The 6,562-nt window shown below is 37.0% G+C and overlaps 1 long non-coding RNA gene across 1 annotated transcript; it reads left to right on the top strand.

Annotated features, from left to right (window-relative positions):
- The first annotated feature begins 2,391 nt into the window (after positions 1-2,391).
- On the top strand, positions 2,392-4,161 carry LOC127087677 (uncharacterized). The gene is made up of 3 exons (XR_007789996.1): positions 2,392-2,770; positions 3,443-3,563; positions 3,656-4,161. It is a non-coding gene; the product is annotated as an uncharacterized LOC127087677 (long non-coding RNA).
- The last annotated feature ends 2,401 nt before the right edge of the window (positions 4,162-6,562 follow it).

The raw sequence follows: 6,562 nt of genomic DNA, 5'->3' as shown, positions 1-6,562 counted from the left end.
AAGAAGATTTATGACCGCAAATGCGGAATGTGTTATTATAATACCCTTAGTTTGCGAGTTAGTACCTATCAATATGGGCTTGAGCTAATTAGAGTCTTTAGCCTAAAATAATTACAAGAGCACCACTACTTTTCTTCATATGCTCATAAATGTTTGCTTGAAGACAAGCAAAGGTTCAAGTATCTGGGAGTTTGATAACACCAAATTACACCATTATTTTGACTCGTTTTGTACAGGTTTAATTATCGTTTTACCTCTATTTCCTGTGTTATGTGGGTATTTTGTCTGTATTGAAAGTATTTGACCATATAGAAGCCATGTGCGAAGAAACAAAGCAATTCAGATGCAAACACAAAGAAAAAAAAATGGGAAATTACACACAAGGCGACATACGTGGCATTCGCCATGGAGAATGCCATAAGAAGAATGACGTGTCCCACTCACCAACGACCGATTGACCCACTCTTCCATACTTTGGGAAGGTGGTGTTCTACATCCTTTGTGAGGGCCAGACGGTTGGAAAATGGCCTTGCTTGGTCTCCCACCCACCACCAGCATTCCTATATTCTCTCCCACGAATTAAGAAACTTCCTCATGACATTTTAGGATTTTGAAACATTATAAATAGTAGTTTTATTTCACTCTTTTGGCATCCAAGCTTAGCACAAACATAAGTCATAAAGTTTAGTAACATTAGAGATTTAACTCTTTACATCAAGGAGTTATCGTATTTTGTTCGTGTATCAAGTTTGGAGCACCTTTATTTTAAAGTTATTTATCTTCCCGTATTTATGTTCCGTCGAAGTTTATTTCTGTCTACTTGCCTTATACCAGATTCAAGTCTCCGATTGGAGCAGATTCTTATTTTATTTAGCTTTATTTGTGTTTTTAATTGCCTTGTCTATTTAGTACCTCGCTTTACTTTCCTCGCATTTTATTTCTCGCAATTTATTTTTCCTAAATTAATTTCCTCGCTTTTGTTTTTAAAATCATTTTTATTAAATCCGTCATTATGTTTAATTCTAAATCCAAATCAATCGCCTATTTGTTTATCGTAATTATGTCCAGCTAATTTATTGATACTGAGATGTGACGACCGTCATTTGCCGCTACTCTAAATGTTGTTTCTTTAGGATTACAATTGTGGGATGTTTTGATTTTAACATAATTTTTCTGAACTTATTCTAATTTGTTACTACGAAAGTAGGATAGAGATAACGTCAGGTAAGATCGAAAGTCGTTTGACACTAAAGATTAAAATTGATTTATTTTTGGTTAGTAAATACCGCGAAAGCACTTTATTAATTACTTAGGAAGTTCAATATTTCTAGAAGGTGGTTTTAAAACTATTTGCAAACGTGCGCGCTTATAAGATTAGGATCCGGTCACCTGAGCGAAAGCTGAGGACCCTTTTAATTTAAAATTACCAATCAAAATCACTTTTCAACAGAGTAAATAGTCTAATTTATTAAAATAAGATTTACTACTTTAGCGCAATAAGCGCCGGTTACATGTGATAGTGGACGGTATAAATTAAGGAGTAAATCCGGTTCTGAATACACGAAAGCAACAATTATGTTTAATTGAATTCTTTTCATAGTTGAAAATGTTACCCCTTAAAGTAATTTTATCTAGAAATAATAAGAGCACAGTTAATTGATGTGAACCACATTCTAGTATTATTTGTATGAATTTATTAAAGTTCATTATTTCATCTTTTCCCTTTCTTAATTTAATTGACTTAGATAAACACCATGACAATTAGAAACGATAGATTTGACTATTGGTCTCTGTGGGATCCATATCTTTTAAAACTACGCGATTGACTATACACTTGCAGTTAGGTAATTCGATACACTCACAAAGTCGCGATCATACACGAGGCATCAAGATCGGTGGCTCTTGCAAATATTCTTTTATCTTTTTGAATGCCCTTAGGCAATTATCAATCCTCTCGATCTCTTGATCTTTGCAGACTAATTTGAATATTGGCTTGCATGTGGGTGTAAGTTGAGATATAAATCATAATTTGAAATGCAAAGAAATAAAATAGTAAATATAAAATGGTAATAAAATTAAATCAAGATGAAATGATGGAAAATCCAAAGTACAATTAAAATGATAGTAAAAGAAAAAATAAGAAAGAAAAAATAAGAAAAGAAAATAGCAAAAATGAAAAGAAGTAAAATGAACTAGGGGGGTGCAAGGTCCAACATAGGATCTACAAGGAGCCAAAGGCGCAGGGCCTAACCCAAGGGCCCATTGGCCTTTCTGGGCTTGTAAAAGGGGTGCAGGAAGTGGAAAGGTGGTGTGAACCAAGACACATGGGCCTAAGTGGATAAGGCCCAGATCCAAGCGAAATGAAGAAGGGAAACTGGGAAAACACTCAGAACCAAAATCCAAATATTCAAACCAAACAACTGAGCTCTCTTTCCCGCTCCTCCGCGCCGGCGTCGTCTTCGGCGGCGGAGGAGCTCCTAACCACTATCCCATCATATCAAACCCTCCGTCTCAACTTGCTAAACCTAAACCCAACCACGAAATCTCCTAATTCCTAAACCCCTAAACAAATCGAAGAAAAGAACAAACGAACCCTAACCTATTGATTCAAACATTAAATGGTGATGGGAAAGAATCAAAGCCTCAAACCAGAGGGATTTGATTCCCTAGAAATGGATATACATTGTGGTATGTAGAACATGGGCAACTGATGAAGTTGCAAACTACCTCGCCAAAGAAGACGACCGGAGAAGACACGACGACAACAAAGGTTAGCTTCTTACTTCCCTTGTGTCCTTTTCTTTTTCTTCTTCTTCTTTTCTGAGAGTTAGTGAGTATTGGAGAGATTGAGTTGCAATGTGTGAGTGAGAGTAATTGAGGTCTGCTGAGGGTAGTTGGTGTGAGTCCGAGTGAAAGGTTTGAAAATGAGGGTCAGTGTAGAATGAATTGAGAATTAGGGCTTTTGTTCTCTGCTGAAAGGTGGCCAGGGTTTTGGAAAGAAACAGTTGCCCTGTTTTATAGTGAGGTTTAAAGGGTTAAGCAGGCAATAATGCAGAGGTAGTGGTAAGGATTTATAGGGTTTGGTCTGTTCTATTATGTATGTTTCCTCTGAAAAGGTTGTTGTACCATGTCCTTTTTGTGAAATGTTTTCTTTTGCTTTGTTTGGCCTAATGCATTTTTTTACTGCATTGCATTGTTAATGTTATTTTTTACTGTAGTAAAATGTGAATGAGTTGTCCATTGTTTTTGGTATGCTTGTGAATGCACTGCTGTGATTTGAAATTGATTAATCGATGAGGCTTTGAAATTCTATTTGCTTGATGATGGCTTGTTGTGGACTGATGTCGTGTTGCATTGATATGTTAAGGCTGCTTTGCATTGCTAGGGTGTAACTATTTTGGTGTGTATGATGATGGACTGCATGGCTGCTATGATGTTGCAGGTTAATTATGGAAGGCTGCAGGTTGTGTTGTGCTAACTGGTTTGCATTGTTTTCATGGTAAGTTTACTTGATGGGAATGCAAGGCTAGGTTTGGTTTGAAACTGTTGCAGAATTGCTGCAGGTATGTTTATATATTGCTGTTGTTGTGAGACTTTGATGAACTAATGGTGTATTGATGTGAGTTTGCCCTGTTGTTGTTATTGTTTATTGTAGGTTATGATGGGCTACTTAGCACATTGCTTTGTGATGTTGCAGCAGGTGAATTGTTGGGTGGTGTGTAGGCCTGTTGGAATTGTTTGGAATGTTTGCAAGTTGGTAGAAACTAATGTGGTTTTGCTTTGTATGTTTGTCATCGCATAAGGTTGCTGATGGGAATGCAAGGCTGCTCATTGTCGTCATTGTTGTTATTGTTGTTGTTGTTGTTGTTGTTGTATGTCCAAGTGGAGCTTCACGTAGCAAGGCCAAGTGGAAGTGGTGAAGTATCATGGAGGCATTAGGGCAAAGGGCAACAAGACTCTCTTTTCATTTTGAAATCAAAACAAAGTATTAGGCCTTGTAGCATGTCATGTAGTTAGTATATAAGATAGAATGCAATGTATTAGTATGATGGTCCATGTTGTATGCTTGTAGATGAAAACAAAAATCTCACTTAGGATCATGCTTATGTAATGGAATCAAACCAAATATGATTAATTATAAAATGGTAAATCAAAGTTTAAATCAAATTTCACTTGTTTTACCATGTATGAAATGCATATGAAAGGGATGCCATGAGTTAAACTTAGAAATTTGACTTGTTGACTTTGGTCAACTGGTTGACCAAAAGTCAACTTAGGTGAAAAAGATGCAATTCAAAAATCAATGCTTATGATGAATCTAGAAATGAAATGCAATGGACCAAAATGATGAAATAAACTTGTAAGCTAAGCAACCACATGACTTGAATTTGAAATTTACAGTTTGCATCAATGACTATGCCATGCCCTAAGATGAATTGTATTAGTGAAAAGCAAAACCTAAAGCGGCTTATGGATGAAACAAACTGATGGCATGAACTATGATGATATGTGTCACAATGAATGGGTGACCAAAAACCCATTAAAGCATTGCAATAGACATTCAAAATTTAATCAAACACACCAATGGAATGAACCATATGATCACCAAGTGAAAGGAGAATGTCCCTCATTGATCAAAGAAATCTTGATGGATCCAAAATCCTAGATGCAAGGTGGTCCTGATCAGAAATGCAAGAGACATAGGGGAACTAGGGTTTTGATTCTTGGTTAAACACAAGTTAAAATGACATCAAGAAAACCCTAGTTTTCCTCAGATATAATCACCATGCCTTGAGTCCATGTAACATACCTCTTGGTTACGAATGCTAATGCAAATGTAGTGATGAAATGGTGAATGTATGCATATGTAGTAGGACTTTGGACCAGATGAAAGTTGTATAAAAGGTGTGGTGAATTTTGGGTTATGACAAGTACCAATTGGAGATATTATGCTAAACGTTCAATGAGGAAATGCCTGAGATATACTGTATATAATATCTACCATATTCTAGTCTGTATTCAAATCTATTGAAAGGGGGTGGAGTTTATGCAGGCACCTCTTGATCACAAGCAAATGATTCAATAGGTGGTCCAGTTGTGTGATCCAGTCGACAAAAGATCCAAAAGAGCATTTGTGCCATTTTTGAAGTATGAATAGTGCCAGACTGTTGTGACCCAAATTACGGATTTCTGATAAGCAATGCAATGCATTGCATCTTCTTTCATTCAGTTAACTTCCCCTTGGTGCCCAATTGGCTTTCACAAGTCAAAATTTTGGGTATGTTTGCTGTAATGCCATGGTTGAGTATCCCTATAATTTTTCGAGTACGTTGACACAAACTTCATATAGGCATTGTTTACAGGCAATATGAGAAAGCCTGTTAACAGTTCAAGCTTCGTCATGGTATCCAAGATGATGAAGTGCTGAATTTGTGGTGCTAAAATCTTTGAAAGCTTCGATGACTAAGTTGTATGTATCACTCCTCCACTGTAGCAAGCCATACCAAACAGATATGTTATCCCATTCATTTGGAATAACAACTTCGTTTTCTCCTCTATTTCTTTTGCACCATATGCGTAAAAAGCATAGCTGGTAAGGACAGTGGTTCCGGTGAGAGCACCGACAACGGTGTATTTGAGGAAGTTCCAGTGGTGGAAAGAATAGGAGGTTGAAGAGCCCCTGATTGTTCATGCAAGTTTGCATTCTGACTACACTAAAACTCACCCTTCATCTGTTTTTTCATTTAGCAACGAAGTTAGTGCTGCTGGAGGGTATATCTCTTTAACTCCAAGCAATAAGAGAGCTCGAAAACGATCATAATGAAGTATTGAAATTAAACCACCAGCTGAACATCCTGAAATGATAGCATTTTGAGCATTTTTCATTCTTTTTGCTAGCTAAGCATCTACCTGACCTCAAATTGTTTGTTCAACTTAGTCTTGTTTACCATCATTTGTCAGTTGGCTTCCAAGGAAGTCTACAACAGATAACCATTGTTGCTCAAGTCAACTGGCTTCAGATTTTAACCTAAGTGATTTCAGCAAGTTTGAAATCCGTCATTGGCCGACCTTTCATCTCCTTGACTCTTGTCAACATCTGCTTCTTTTGTGAGAGAAAGAACAACACCTAAGATCTAAGATGAAACATTTGAAATGCCGTTGACAACATCACGACGAACATTTAAGGGAAAAAATGGTATGATCTTGCAGCTTGGAGGTCTCCCCTGTCTCTAACTTGTCACTTTCCTTTTCCAACTGTTCAGCTGATACAACATGATCATCCTGATCTGTACCATCCTTAAGGTGAATCATCCCCAACTTTCAAGGATAAGTTCTGTACTAGGTTTGTGTTCTCACCTTGTATTCGACACCCTAAGACTCAATCAACCTGCATAGATTCAAGAATAGTACTGTCTTTATGCATTAAAGTTCTATCCAAGTGGCTTCCTACTTTATCAGGCTCATTTGACGCGACTTGCATTGCCTGAGAGTACTTCTTAACTTTCCGCTGCGCATCAAATTGCTAACATCGCCTTTTGATATAGATGTGGAAACTTTATGT

Source organism: Lathyrus oleraceus, chromosome 5 (assembly GCF_024323335.1).
Source record: "Lathyrus oleraceus cultivar Zhongwan6 chromosome 5, CAAS_Psat_ZW6_1.0, whole genome shotgun sequence".
Classification (NCBI taxonomy): domain Eukaryota; kingdom Viridiplantae; phylum Streptophyta; class Magnoliopsida; order Fabales; family Fabaceae; genus Lathyrus; species Lathyrus oleraceus.
This window is presented reverse-complemented; position numbering and strand designations above follow the sequence as displayed.